Below are 15,000 nucleotides of genomic sequence, written 5' to 3'. Positions count from 1 at the left end.
ACTTGGTATAAATCAGTAACCACTGACACTTAGAAATTTTTCGAGTTGGTATAAATCAGTAACCACTGACACTTAGAAATTTTTCGAGTTGGTATAAATCAGTAACCACTGACACTTAGAATTTTTTCGGGTTGGTATAAATCAGTAACCACCGACACTTAGAATATTTTCGAGTTGGTATAAATCAGTAACCACTGACACTTAGAATTTTTTCGGGTCGGTATAAATCAGTAACCACTGACACTTAGAATTTTTTCGAGTTGGTATAAATCAGTAACCACTGACACTTAGAATTTTTTCGGGTCGGTACAAATCAGTAACCACTGACACTTAGAATATTTTCGGGTTGGTATAAATCAGTAACCACTGACACTTAGAATTTTTTCGACTTGGTATAAATCAGTAACCACTGACACTTAGAATTTTTTCGGGTTGGTATAAATCAGTAACCACTGACACTTAGAATATTTTCGGGTCGGTACAAATCAGTAACCACTGACACTTAGAATATTTTCGGGTTGGTATAAATCAGTAACCACTGACACTTAGAATTTTTTCGACTTGGTATAAATCAGTAACCACTGACACTTAGAATTTTTTCGACTTGGTATAAATCAGTAACCACTGACACTTAGAATTTTTTCGGGTTGGTATAAATCAGTAACCACTGACACTTAGAATATTTTCGACTTGGTATAAATCAGTAACCACTGACACTTAGAATTTTTTCGGGTCGGTATAAATCAGTAACCACTGACACTTAGAATTTTTTCGAGTTGGTATAAATCAGTAACCACTGACACTTAGAATTTTTTCGGGTCGGTACAAATCAGTAACCACTGACACTTAGAATATTTTCGGGTTGGTATAAATCAGTAACCACTGACACTTAGAATATTTTCGGGTTGGTATAAATCAGTAACCACTGACACTTAGAATTTTTTCGGGTTGGTATAAATCAGTAACCACCGACACTTAGAATATTTTCGAGTTGGTATAAATCAGTAACCACCGACACTTAGAATATTTTCGAGTTGGTATAAATCAGTAACCACTGACACTTAGAATATTTTCGGGTTGGTATAAATCAGTAACTACCGACACTTAGAATTTTTTCGGCTCAGTAGAAATCAGTAACCAAGCGCATTTTTGAATTGGTTCCTGATTTCTCCGTTCGAGTTGCGGCTGCGGTTGGCTTCAAATAGTGGTGGGGGCTTAATTATCGCCGAGGGGAGCATGTCCCGGTGGTGTGGCCGAGGATGGAGTGCCTTTTGAAGGGGGTGTTTCTGAATTTGGACCCTTTTTGAGTTGCATGGCCGGATGGGTGTGGTTTTGAAGGGTGTGTCTGTCTGGAGTGGCACCGGCGTTGGTGTGAGGCTGAGGGTGGGCGTTCGGTTCCTGGTTAGGGATAGGGAAAGGGTGAGACTTAGCTTTAGTGCTCGTGCCCCCGATTTTGGTAATGTTTGACGTCAATTTTCCAAGGAGGCGAATGCAAGGCTTCAGAGGGACTTTGAGTGTTCGGGGGCGGGGTAGCTCAGCCGGATTTGCCCCGGCGGTTCTGCGGACGGTGTTGACTTCGAGGGCGGACCGGCCCCCGTGTTCAGTCCGAATATCGTGCATTGTTAACGGCGGGAAGTGTTCCAAAAGGGAATGGGATTGAATGTGACTGCTGAAGCCGACATTGAGACCTCTAACGCGGGTAGCTCGGCAGGATTTGACCCGGCGGTTCTGCCGAAGGTCTCACCTTCGAGGGGGGAGCGTCCCGCGTGTTCAGGCCGAATATCGTGCATTGTTAACGGCGGGAAGTGTTCCAAAAGGGAATGGGATTGAATGTGACTGCTGAAGCCGACATTGAGACCTCTAACGCGGGTAGCTCGGCCGGATTTGACCCGGCGGTTCTGGCGACGGTCTCGCCTTCGAGGGGGGAGCGTCCCGCGTGTTCAGGCCGAATTTTGTGCATTTCCATCGGCGGGAAGAGGTCCAAACGGGAATGGGATTGAATGTGACTGCTGAAGCCGACATTGAGACCTCTAACGCGGGTAGCTCGGCCGGATTTGACCCGGCGGTTCTGCCGAAGGTCTCACCTTCGTGGGGGGAGCGTCCCGCGTGTTCAGGCCGAATTTTGTGCATTTCCATCGGCGGGAAGAGGTCCAAACGGGAATGGGATTGAATGTGACTGCTGAAGCCGACATTGAGACCTCTAACGCGGGTAGCTCGGCCGGATTTGACCCGGCGGTTCTGCCGAAGGTCTCACCTTCGAGGGGGGAGCGCCCACCGTGTACAGGCCGATTTTCATGCATTTCCAACCGTGGGAAGGGGTCCGAAAGGGGATGGGGGTGAACGTGACTGCTCAACCCGACTTTGAGACCTGTAACGCGGGTAGCTCAGCCGGATTTGACCCGGCGGTTCTGGCGACGGTCTCGCCTTCGAGGGGGGAGCGTCCCGCGTGTTCAGGCCGAATTTTGTGCATTTCCATCGGCGGGAAGAGGTCCAAACGGGAATGGGATTGAATGTGACTGCTGAAGCCGACATTGAGACCTCTAACGCGGGTAGCTCGGCAGGATTTGACCCGGCGGTTCTGCCGAAGGTCTCACCTTCGAGGGGGGAGCGCCCACCGTGTACAGGCCGATTTTCATGCATTTCCAACCGTGGGAAGGGGGCCGAAAGGGGATGGGGGTGAATGTGACTGCTCAACCCGACTTTGAGGCATCTAACCCGGGTAGCTCAGCCGGGTTTGACCCGGCGGTTCTGCCGACGGCCTCGCCTTCGAGGGGGGAGCGTCCCCCGTGTACAGGCCGATTTTCATGCATTTCGAACCGTGGGAAGTGGCCCAAAAGGGGATGGGAGTGAATGTGACTGCTCAACCCGACTTTGGCGCTTCCGAGCCGGGTAGCTCAGCCGGGTTTGACCCGGCGGTTCTGCCGACGGTCTCGTCTTCGAGGCGGGTGCCTCCCCCGTGTACAGGCCGATTTTCATGCATTTCGTACCGTGGGAAGTGGTCCAAAAGGGAATGGGGGTGGACGTGACTGCTCATACCGACATCGAGACTTGTAAGCCGTGTAGCTCGGCCGGGTTTGATCCGGCGGGTCTGCCGACGGTCTCGTCTTCGAGAGGGGGGCCTCCCCCGTGTACAGGCCGATTTTCGTGCATTTCCAACGGTGGGAAGAGGTTCAAAAGGGGATGGGGGTGAATGTGACTGCTCAACCCGACTCTGAGGCTTCTAACCCGGGTAGCTCGGCCGGGTTTGACCCGGCGGTTCTGCCGTCGGTCTCGCCTTCGAGAGGGGCGCCTCCCCCGTGTACAGGCCGATTTTCGTGCATTTCAAACCGTGGGAAGCGGTCCAAAAGGGGATGGGAGTGAATGTGACTGCTCATACCGACCTTGGCGCTTCCGACCCGGGTAGCTCGGCCGGGTTTGACCCGGCGGTTCTGCCGACGGTCTCGCCTTCGAGGGGGGAGCGTCCCCCGTGTTCAGGCCGAATTTTGTGCATTTCGAACCGTGGGAAGTTGCCCAAAAGTCGATGGGAGTGAATGTGACTGCTCAACCCGACTTTGGCGCTTCCGAGCCGGGTAGCTCAGCCGGGTTTGACCCGGCGGTTCTGCCGACGGTCTCGTCTTCGAGGCGGGTGCCTCCCCCGTGTACAGGCCGATTTTCATGCATTTCGTACCGTGGGAAGTGGTCCAAAAGGGAATAGGGGTGGACGTGACTGCTCATACCGACATTGAGACTTGTAAGCCGTGTAGCTCGGCCGGGTTTGATCCGGCGGGTCTGCCGACGGTCTCGTCTTCGAGGCGGGTGCCTCCCCCGTGTACAGGCCGATTTTCGTGCATTTCGAACCGTGGGAAGTGGTCCAAAAGGGGATGGGGGTGGACGTGACTGCTCAACCCGACTTTGAGGCTTCTAACCCGGATAGCTCAGCCGGGTTTGACCCGGCGGTTCTGCCGACGGTCTCGCCTTCGAGGGGGGAGCCTCCCCCGTGTACAGGCCGATTTTCGTGCATTTCGAACCGTGGGAAGTGGCCCAAAAGGGGATGGGAGTGAATGTGACTGCTCAACCCGACTTTGGCGCTTCCGAGCCGGGTAGCTCAGCCGGGTTTGACCCGGCGGTTCTGCCGACGGTCTCGTCTTCGAGGCGGGTGCCTCCCCCGTGTACAGGCCGATTTTCATGCATTTCGTACCGTGGGAAGTGGTCCAAAAGGGAATGGGGGTGGACGTGACTGCTCATACCGACATCGAGACTTGTAAGCCGTGTAGCTCGGCCGGGTTTGATCCGGCGGGTCTGCCGACGGTCTCGTCTTCGAGAGGGGGGCCTCCCCCGTGTACAGGCCGATTTTCGTGCATTTCCAACGGTGGGAAGAGGTTCAAAAGGGGATGGGGGTGAATGTGACTGCTCAACCCGACTCTGAGGCTTCTAACCCGGGTAGCTCGGCCGGGTTTGATCCGGCGGTTCTGCCGACGGTCTCGTCTTCGAGGCCGGTGCCTCCCCCGTGTACAGGCCGATTTTCGTGCATTTCCAACGGTGGGAAGTGGTCCAAAAGGGAATGGGGGTGGACGTGTCTGCTCATACCGACTTTGAGACTTGTAAGCCGGGTAGCTCAGCCGGGTTTGTTCCGGCGGTTCTGCCGACGGTCTCGTCATCGAGGGGGGAGCCTCCCCCGTGTCCAGGCCGATTTTCATGCATTTCCAACCGTGGGAAGTGGTCCAAAAGGGAATGGGGGTGAATGTGACTGCTCATACCGACTTTGAGACTTTTAAGCCGGGTAGCTCAGCCGGGTTTGACCCGGCGGTTCTGCCGACGGTCTCGCCTTCGAGGGGGGAGCGTCCCCCGTGTTCAGGCCGAATTTTGTGCATTTCGAACCGTGGGAAGTTGCCCAAAAGTCGATGGGAGTGAATGTGACTGCTCAACCCGACTTTGAGACTTGTAAGCCGGGTAGCTCAGCCGGGTTTGACCCGGCCGTTCTGCCGACGGTCTCGTCTTCGAGGCGGGTGCCTCCCCCGTGTACAGGCCGATTTTCATGCATTTCGTACCCTGGGAAGCGGTCCAAAAGGGGATGGGAGTGAACGTGACTGCTCAACCCGACTTTGGCGCTTCCGAGCCGGGTAGCTCAGCCGGGTTTGACCCGGCGGGTCTGCCGACGGTCTCGCCTTCGAGGGGGGAGCGTCCCCCGTGTTCAGGCCGAATCTTGTGCATTTCGAACCGTGGGAAGTTGCCCAAAAGTCGATGGGAGTGAATGTGACTGCTCAACCCGACTTCGAGACTTGTAAGCCGGGTAGCTCAGCCGGGTTTGACCCGGCGGTTCTGCCGACGGTCTCGTCTTCGAGGCCGGTGCCTCCCCCGTGTACAGGCCGATTTTCGTGCATTTCCAACGGTGGGAAGTGGTCCAAAAGGGAATGGGGGTGGACGTGTCTGCTCATACCGACTTTGAGACTTGTAAGCCGGGTAGCTCAGCCGGGTTTGTTCCGGCGGTTCTGCCGACGGTCTCGTCATCGAGGGGGGAGCCTCCCCCGTGTCCAGGCCGATTTTCATGCATTTCCAACCGTGGGAAGTGGTCCAAAAGGGAATGGGGGTGAATGTGACTGCTCATACCGACTTTGAGACTTTTAAGCCGGGTAGCTCGGCCGGGTTTGACCCGGCGGTTCTGCCGACGGTCTCGTCTTCGAGGCGGGTGCCTCCCCCGTGTACAGGCCGATTTTCGTGCATTTCGAACCGTGGGAAGTGGTCCAAAAGGGAATGGGGGTGGACGTGTCTGCTCATACCGACTTTGAGACTTGTAAGCCGGGTAGCTCAGCCGGGTTTGTTCCGGCGGGTCTGCCGACGGTCTCGTCTTCGAGAGGGGGGCCTCCCCCGTGTACAGGCCGATTTTCGTGCATTTCCAACGGTGGGAACAGGTTCAAAAGGGGATGGGAGTGAATGTGACTGCTCAACCCGACTCTGAGGCTTCTAACCCGGGTAGCTCGGCCGGGTTTGACCCGGCGGTTCTGCCGTCGGTCTCGCCTTCGAGAGGGGGGCCTCCCCCGTGTACAGGCCGATTTCCGTGCATTTCCAACGGTGGGAAGAGGTTCAAAAGGGGATGGGGGTGAATGCGACTGCTCAACCCGACTCTGAGGCTTCTAACCCGGGTAGCCCGGCCGGGTTTGACCCGGCGGGTCTGCCGACGGTCTCGTCTTCGAGGCGGGTGCCTCCCCCGTATACAGGCCGATTTTCATGCATTTCGAACCGTGGGAAGTGGTCCAAAAGGGAATGGGGGTGGACGTGTCTGCTCATACCGACTTTGAGACTTGTAAGCCGGGTAGCTCAGCCGGGTTTGTTCCGGCGGTTCTGCCGACGGTCTCGTCTTCGAGGCGGGTGCCTCCCCCGTGTACAGGCCGATTTTCGTGCATTTGCAACGGTGGGAAGTTGCCCAAAAGTCGATGGGAGTGAATGTGACTGCTCAACCCGACTCTGAGGCTTCTAACCCGGGTAGCCCGGCCGGGTTTGACCCGGCGGTTCTGCCGTCGGTCTCGCCTTCGAGGGCGGAGCCTCCCCCGTGTACAGGCCGATTTTCGTGCATTTCAAACCGTGGGAAGTGGTCTAAAAGTCGATGGGAGTGAACGTGACTGCTCAACCCGACTTTGAGACTTGTAAGCCGGGTAGCTCAGCCAGGTTTGACCCGGCGGTTCTGCCGACGGTCTCGCCTTCGAGGGCGGACCCTCCCCCGTGTACAGGCCGGTTTTCGTGCATTTCGAACCGTGGGAAGTGATCCAAAAGGGAATGGGGGTGAACGTGACTGCCCAACCCGGCTTTGAGACTTGTAAGCCGGGTAGCTCAGCCGGGTTGGACCCGGCGGTTCTGCCGACGGTCTCGACTTCGAGGCGGGTGCCTCCCCCGTGTACAGGCCGATTTTCATGCATTTGCAACGGTGGGAAGTTGCCCAAAAGTCGATGGGAGTGAATGTGACTGCTCAACCCGACTTCGAGACTTGTAAGCCGGGTAGCTCAGCCGGGTTTGACCCGGCGGTTCTGCCGACGGTCTCGCCTTCGAGGGGGGAGCCTCCCCCGTGTACAGGCCGATTTTCGTGCATTTCCAACGGTGGGAACAGGTTCAAAAGGGGATGGGAGTGATTGTGACTGCTCAACCCGACTCTAGGGCTTCTAACCCGGGTAGCCCGGCCGGGTTTGACCCGGCGGTTCTGCCGACGGTCTCGTCTTCGAGGCGGGTGCCTCCCCCGTGTACAGGCCGATTTTCGTGCATTTCGAACCGTGGGAAGTGGTCCAAAAGGGAATGGGGGTGGACGTGTCTGCTCATACCGACTTTGAGACTTGTAAGCCGGGTAGCTCAGCCGGGTTTGATCCGGCGGTTCTGCCGACGGTCTCGCCTTCGAGAGGGGGAGCCTCCCCCGTGTTCAGTCCGATTTCCATGCATTTCCAACCGTGGGAAGTTGCCCAAAAGGGGATGGGAGTGAATGTGACTGCTCAACCCGACTTTGGCGCTTCCGAGCCGGGTAGCTCAGCCGGGTTTGACCCGGCGGTTCTGCCGACGGTCTCGTCTTCGAGGCGGGTGCCTCCCCCGTGTACAGGCCGATTTTCATGCATTTGGAACCGTGGGAAGTGGTCCAAAAGGGAATGGGGGTGGACGTGACTGCTCATACCGACTTTGAGACTTGTAAGCCGGGTAGCTCAGCCGGGTTTGACCCGGCGGTTCTGCCGACGGTCTCGCCTTCGAGGGGGGAGCCTCCCCCGTGTTCAGTCCGATTTTCGTGCATTTCCCACGGTGGGAAATGGTATCTTTCATTACGGGGACAAGGGTCTGAAGCGGTGAAGTCAGTAACCGGCATAGTTAAGGAAAGGGTTCGAATTTTCTCAACAGTACGAAAAAAGTGAGCAGGGAAGCTAGAGAAGGTGTCAGTGAGTCCCAAACGAGTGAACCGCAAAACTTAGGGAAATGCCCGAAAGCGTTTTAAAGGGTGAAATCGGGAACGAGGAAATGATGGGAAAGTGCCTGAAAGTGCTAAATGAGTAAACAGAAAAACGAAGAAAAATGTTTGAAAAGAAGAAGTGAGTAACCAGGAAAACTTAGAAAAATGTTCAAAACGAAGAAATCAGTAACCAGGAAAACTTAGAAAAATGATCAAAAAGAAGAAATGAGTAACCAGGAAAACTTAGAAAAATGTTTAAAAAGAAGAAATCAGTAACCAGGAAAACTTAGGAAAATGTTTAAAAAGAAGAAATCAGTAACCAGAAAAACTGCGAAAAATGTTTAAAAAGAAGAAATGAGTAACCAGAAAAACTTAGAAAAATGTTTAAAAAGAAGAAATCAGTAACCAGGAAAACTTAGAAAAATGTTTTAAAAGAAGAAATCAGTAACCAGGAAAACTTAGAAAAATGTTATAAAAGAAGAAGTGAGTAACCAGAAAAACTTAGAAAAATGTTTAAAAAGAAGAAATCAGTAACCAGAAAAACTGCGAAAAATGTTTAAAAAGAAGAAATCAGTAACCAGACAAACTGCGAAAAATGTTTAAAAAGAAGAAATCAGTAACCAGGAAAACTTAGAAAAATGTTTAAAAAGAAGAAGTGAGTAACCAGAAAAACTTAGAAAAATGTTTAAAAAGAAGAAATCAGTAACCAGAAAAACTTAGAAAAATGTTTAAAAAGAAGAAATCAGTAACCAGAAAAACTGCGAAAAATGTTTAAAAAGAAGAAATCAGTAACCAGGAAAACTTAGAAAAATGTTTAAAAAGAAGAAATCAGTAACCAGAAAAACTTAGAAAAATGTTTCAAAAGAAGAAGTGAGTAACCAGAAAAACTTAGAAAAATGTTTAAAAAGAAGAAGTGAGTAACCAGAAAAACTTAGAAAAATGTTTAAAAAGAAGAAATCAGTAACCAGAAAAACTTAGAAAAATGTTTAAAAAGAAGAAATCAGTAACCAGAAAAACTGCGAAAAATGTTTAAAAAGAAGAAATCAGTAACCAGGAAAACTTAGAAAAATGTTTAAAAAGAAGAAATCAGTAACCAGAAAAACTGCGAAAAATGTTTAAAAAGAAGAAATCAGTAACCAGAAAAACTTAGAAAAATGTTTAAAAAGAAGAAGTGAGTAACCAGAAAAACTTAGAAAAATGTTTAAAAAGAAGAAATCAGTAACCAGAAAAACTTAGAAAAATGTTTAAAAAGAAGAAATCAGTAACCAGTTAAACTGCGAAAAATGTTTAAAAAGAAGAAATCAGTAACCAGAAAAACTTAGAAAAATGTTTAAAAAGAAGAAATCAGTAACCAGAAAAACTGCGAAAAATGTTTCAAAAGAAGAAGTGAGTAACCAGAAAAACTTAGAAAAATGTTTAAAAAGAAGAAATCAGTAACCAGGAAAACTTAGAAAAATGTTTAAAAAGAAGAAGTGAGTAACCAGAAAAACTTAGAAAAATGTTTAAAAAGAAGAAATCAGTAACCAGAAAAACTTAGAAAAATGTTTAAAAAGAAGAAATCAGTAACCAGAAAAACTGCGAAAAATGTTTAAAAAGAAGAAATCAGTAACCAGGAAAACTTAGAAAAATGTTTAAAAAGAAGAAATCAGTAACCAGAAAAACTTAGAAAAATGTTTAAAAAGAAGAAGTGAGTAACCAGAAAAACTTAGAAAAATGTTTAAAAAGAAGAAATCAGTAACCAGAAAAACTTAGAAAAATGTTTAAAAAGAAGAAATCAGTAACCAGTTAAACTGCGAAAAATGTTTAAAAAGAAGAAATCAGTAACCAGAAAAACTTAGAAAAATGTTTAAAAAGAAGAAATCAGTAACCAGAAAAACTGCGAAAAATGTTTCAAAAGAAGAAGTGAGTAACCAGAAAAACTTAGAAAAATGTTTAAAAAGAAGAAATCAGTAACCAGGAAAACTTAGAAAAATGTTTAAAAAGAAGAAGTGAGTAACCAGAAAAACTTAGAAAAATGTTTAAAAAGAAGAAATCAGTAACCAGAAAAACTTAGAAAAATGTTTAAAAAGAAGAAATCAGTAACCAGAAAAACTGCGAAAAATGTTTAAAAAGAAGAAATCAGTAACCAGGAAAACTTAGAAAAATGTTTAAAAAGAAGAAATCAGTAACCAGAAAAACTTAGAAAAATGTTTCAAAAGAAGAAGTGAGTAACCAGAAAAACTTAGAAAAATGTTTAAAAAGAAGAAGTGAGTAACCAGAAAAACTTAGAAAAATGTTTAAAAAGAAGAAATCAGTAACCAGAAAAACTTAGAAAAATGTTTAAAAAGAAGAAATCAGTAACCAGAAAAACTGCGAAAAATGTTTAAAAAGAAGAAATCAGTAACCAGGAAAACTTAGAAAAATGTTTAAAAAGAAGAAATCAGTAACCAGAAAAACTGCGAAAAATGTTTAAAAAGAAGAAATCAGTAACCAGAAAAACTTAGAAAAATGTTTAAAAAGAAGAAGTGAGTAACCAGAAAAACTTAGAAAAATGTTTAAAAAGAAGAAATCAGTAACCAGAAAAACTTAGAAAAATGTTTAAAAAGAAGAAATCAGTAACCAGTTAAACTGCGAAAAATGTTTAAAAAGAAGAAATCAGTAACCAGAAAAACTTAGAAAAATGTTTAAAAAGAAGAAATCAGTAACCAGAAAAACTGCGAAAAATGTTTCAAAAGAAGAAGTGAGTAACCAGAAAAACTTAGAAAAATGTTTAAAAAGAAGAAGTGAGTAACCAGAAAAACTTAGAAAAATGTTTAAAAAGAAGAAATCAGTAACCAGAAAAACTTAGAAAAATGTTTAAAAAGAAGAAATCAGTAACCAGAAAAACTGCGAAAAATGTTTAAAAAGAAGAAATCAGTAACCAGGAAAACTTAGAAAAATGTTTAAAAAGAAGAAATCAGTAACCAGAAAAACTGCGAAAAATGTTTAAAAAGAAGAAATGAGTAACCAGGAAAACTTAGAAAAATGTTTAAAAAGAAGAAGTGAGTAACCAGAAAAACTTAGAAAAATGTTTAAAAAGAAGAAATCAGTAACCAGAAAAACTTAGAAAAATGTTTAAAAAGAAGAAATCATTAACCAGACAAACTGCGAAAAATGTTTAAAAAGAAGAAATCAGTAACCAGAAAAACTTAGAAAAATGTTTAAAAAGAAGAAATCAGTAACCAGAAAAACTTAGAAAAATGTTTAAAAAGAAGAAATCAGTAACCAGGAAAACTTAGAAAAATGTTTAAAAAGAAGAAGTGAGTAACCAGAAAAACTTAGAAAAATGTTTAAAAAGAAGAAATCAGTAACCAGAAAAACGGCGAAAAATGTTTAAAAAGAAGAAATCAGTAACCAGACAAACTGCGAAAAATGTTTAAAAAGAAGAAGTCAGTAACCAGAAAAACTTAGAAAAATGTTTAAAAAGAAGAAATGAGTAACCAGAAAAACTTAGAAAAATGTTTAAAAAGAAGAAATCAGTAACCAGAAAAACTTAGAAAAATGTTTAAAAAGAAGAAGTGAGTAACCAGGAAAACTTAGAAAAATGTTTAAAAAGAAGAAATGAGTAACCAGAAAAACTTAGAAAAATGTTTAAAAAGAAGAAATCAGTAACCAGAAAAACTTAGAAAAATGTTTAAAAAGAAGAAATGAGTAACCAGAAAAACTTAGAAAAATGTTTAAAAAGAAGAAATCAGTAACCAGAAAAACTTAGAAAAATGTTTAAAAAGAAGAAATCAGTAACCAGAAAAACTGCGAAAAATGTTTCAAAAGAAGAAGTGAGTAACCAGAAAAACTTAGAAAAATGTTTAAAAAGAAGAAGTGAGTAACCAGAAAAACTTAGAAAAATGTTTAAAAAGAAGAAATCAGTAACCAGAAAAACTTAGAAAAATGTTTAAAAAGAAGAAATCAGTAACCAGAAAAACTGCGAAAAATGTTTAAAAAGAAGAAATCAGTAACCAGGAAAACTTAGAAAAATGTTTAAAAAGAAGAAATCAGTAACCAGAAAAACTGCGAAAAATGTTTAAAAAGAAGAAATCAGTAACCAGAAAAACTTAGAAAAATGTTTAAAAAGAAGAAGTGAGTAACCAGAAAAACTTAGAAAAATGTTTAAAAAGAAGAAATCAGTAACCAGAAAAACTTAGAAAAATGTTTAAAAAGAAGAAATCAGTAACCAGTTAAACTGCGAAAAATGTTTAAAAAGAAGAAATCAGTAACCAGAAAAACTTAGAAAAATGTTTAAAAAGAAGAAATCAGTAACCAGAAAAACTGCGAAAAATGTTTCAAAAGAAGAAGTGAGTAACCAGAAAAACTTAGAAAAATGTTTAAAAAGAAGAAGTGAGTAACCAGAAAAACTTAGAAAAATGTTTAAAAAGAAGAAATCAGTAACCAGAAAAACTTAGAAAAATGTTTAAAAAGAAGAAATCAGTAACCAGAAAAACTGCGAAAAATGTTTAAAAAGAAGAAATCAGTAACCAGGAAAACTTAGAAAAATGTTTAAAAAGAAGAAATCAGTAACCAGAAAAACTGCGAAAAATGTTTAAAAAGAAGAAATGAGTAACCAGGAAAACTTAGAAAAATGTTTAAAAAGAAGAAGTGAGTAACCAGAAAAACTTAGAAAAATGTTTAAAAAGAAGAAATCAGTAACCAGAAAAACTTAGAAAAATGTTTAAAAAGAAGAAATCATTAACCAGACAAACTGCGAAAAATGTTTAAAAAGAAGAAATCAGTAACCAGAAAAACTTAGAAAAATGTTTAAAAAGAAGAAATCAGTAACCAGAAAAACTTAGAAAAATGTTTAAAAAGAAGAAATCAGTAACCAGGAAAACTTAGAAAAATGTTTAAAAAGAAGAAGTGAGTAACCAGAAAAACTTAGAAAAATGTTTAAAAAGAAGAAATCAGTAACCAGAAAAACGGCGAAAAATGTTTAAAAAGAAGAAATCAGTAACCAGACAAACTGCGAAAAATGTTTAAAAAGAAGAAGTCAGTAACCAGAAAAACTTAGAAAAATGTTTAAAAAGAAGAAATGAGTAACCAGAAAAACTTAGAAAAATGTTTAAAAAGAAGAAATCAGTAACCAGAAAAACTTAGAAAAATGTTTAAAAAGAAGAAGTGAGTAACCAGGAAAACTTAGAAAAATGTTTAAAAAGAAGAAATGAGTAACCAGAAAAACTTAGAAAAATGTTTAAAAAGAAGAAATCAGTAACCAGAAAAACTTAGAAAAATGTTTAAAAAGAAGAAATGAGTAACCAGAAAAACTTAGAAAAATGTTTAAAAAGAAGAAATCAGTAACCAGAAAAACGGCGAAAAATGTTTAAAAAGAAGAAATCAGTAACCAGAAAAACTTAGAAAAATGTTTAAAAAGAAGAAGTGAGTAACCAGAAAAACTTAGAAAAATGTTTAAAAAGAAGAAATGAGTAACCAGAAAAACTTAGAAAAATGTTTAAAAAGAAGAAATCAGTAACCAGAAAAACTTAGAAAAATGTTTAAAAAGAAGAAATGAGTAACCAGAAAAACTTAGAAAAATGTTTAAAAAGAAGAAATCAGTAACCAGAAAAACGGCGAAAAATGTTTAAAAAGAAGAAATCAGTAACCAGAAAAACGGCGAAAAATGTTTAAAAAGAAGAAATCAGTAACCAGACAAACTGCGAAAAATGTTTAAAAAGAAGAAATCAGTAACCAGAAAAACTTAGAAAAATGTTTAAAAAGAAGAAATCAGTAACCAGGAAAACTTGGAAAAAAACACTTAGAAAAATTTTCAGCAAAGTGTGAAAAATATTCTAAGTGTCAGCGGAGGAAAATGCTGCAGCATCGGGAAAGATTCGCAAACTTACACCGAACATGTGCTCCGAAGTGCCGGAGGAATTGGGTGAATTGAGCCCGGCAAATGGCCAGCTGTCGTTTTGTGCCTGCAGCCCGAAAACTTTAACTTTGTCTGTCGCGGAAGTCCGGACCGAGAAAAATCCAAACGGTTTTGACCGGACCGAGTTCCAGACCGATGCAGTCAAATTTGGAATTCAGACCCATTCAGTGCCACTTGTAGTTTTTCCGCAGTGAGGTTGGCGGGGTACCCGGAGATATATGGGAACACGATTTTTAGAACAAAATGGCGGCGCGGGACCGTTCTGAAAGGCATCCGAAAAACGGTTCCACGGGCATAGCACTTTAATGACAGGTATGAGTGCATGCCGGAGAGCTCTTGGAAGTCGAATTTTTGACACTTTGTCAATTTTTTGACAGATTTGACAAACTCTTTCTGTCTGTTCTAAGAGTCAGTCAGAGACTTGTGCGGCGGTCTTTTGACACTATTGGAGGGCGGGCAAACCCCACGTTGACTCCGGCCGTCCCTCCGCAGGCGCTCGTGTCCAAAATGAAGGCGAGAGACGCGAGTGGCCTGGTTCCCTTGGGTGTTGCCAAGAAGGCTGCGGGCTGACCGTTGCCTGAGCACTCCCTAAAGCCTCTTGTGATGAGAGCAGACCTCGCCTGCCGCACGACCGGCTCTGGGAGTCGTTGGGCCGCTATTTGTGAATAGTCTGGTCCTCCTCTGCCACCCGGACAAGCGCGATGGCTCTGCCGCCCTGCGGTGCTCGTCACCCAGGTTTGGGGAACACGATACTCGTAACAAAAATAAAAGGCGGCTCGGGACCTGCAGGCGAAAGGGGTCCCGTGGTGCTAAGCACGTCGACTTCGGGTCTCGGTGCAAGCCGGAGAGCTCACGGAAGTCTAAAGTTTTCGGCACGTGGTCGAATCTTTTCAAAGGCTTACCCGGCTCTTTCCGTCCATTCTGAGAGTAAGTCAGAGGCCGGTGCGGAGGTCTCTTGACAATCGGAGGGGGTGGTGGCCCTCCGCAGGCGCTCGTGTCGAAAATGAAGGCGAGAGACGCGAGTGGCCTGGTTCCCCTGGGTGTTGCCAGGAAGGCTGCGGGCTGACCCTTGCCTGAGCACTCCCTAAAGCCTCTTGTGATGAGAGCAGACCTCGCGCGCCGCACGACCGGCTCTGGGAGTCGTTGGGCCGCTATCTGTGAATAGTCTGGTCCTCCTCTGCCACCCGGCCAAGTGCGATGGCTCTGCCGCCCTGCGGTGCTCGTCACG

This window comes from Chiloscyllium punctatum, unplaced genomic scaffold (assembly GCF_047496795.1).
Source record: "Chiloscyllium punctatum isolate Juve2018m unplaced genomic scaffold, sChiPun1.3 scaffold_213, whole genome shotgun sequence".
In the NCBI taxonomy this organism is placed as follows: Eukaryota; Metazoa; Chordata; class Chondrichthyes; order Orectolobiformes; family Hemiscylliidae; genus Chiloscyllium; species Chiloscyllium punctatum.
Note: the sequence above shows the minus strand (reverse complement) of the source record.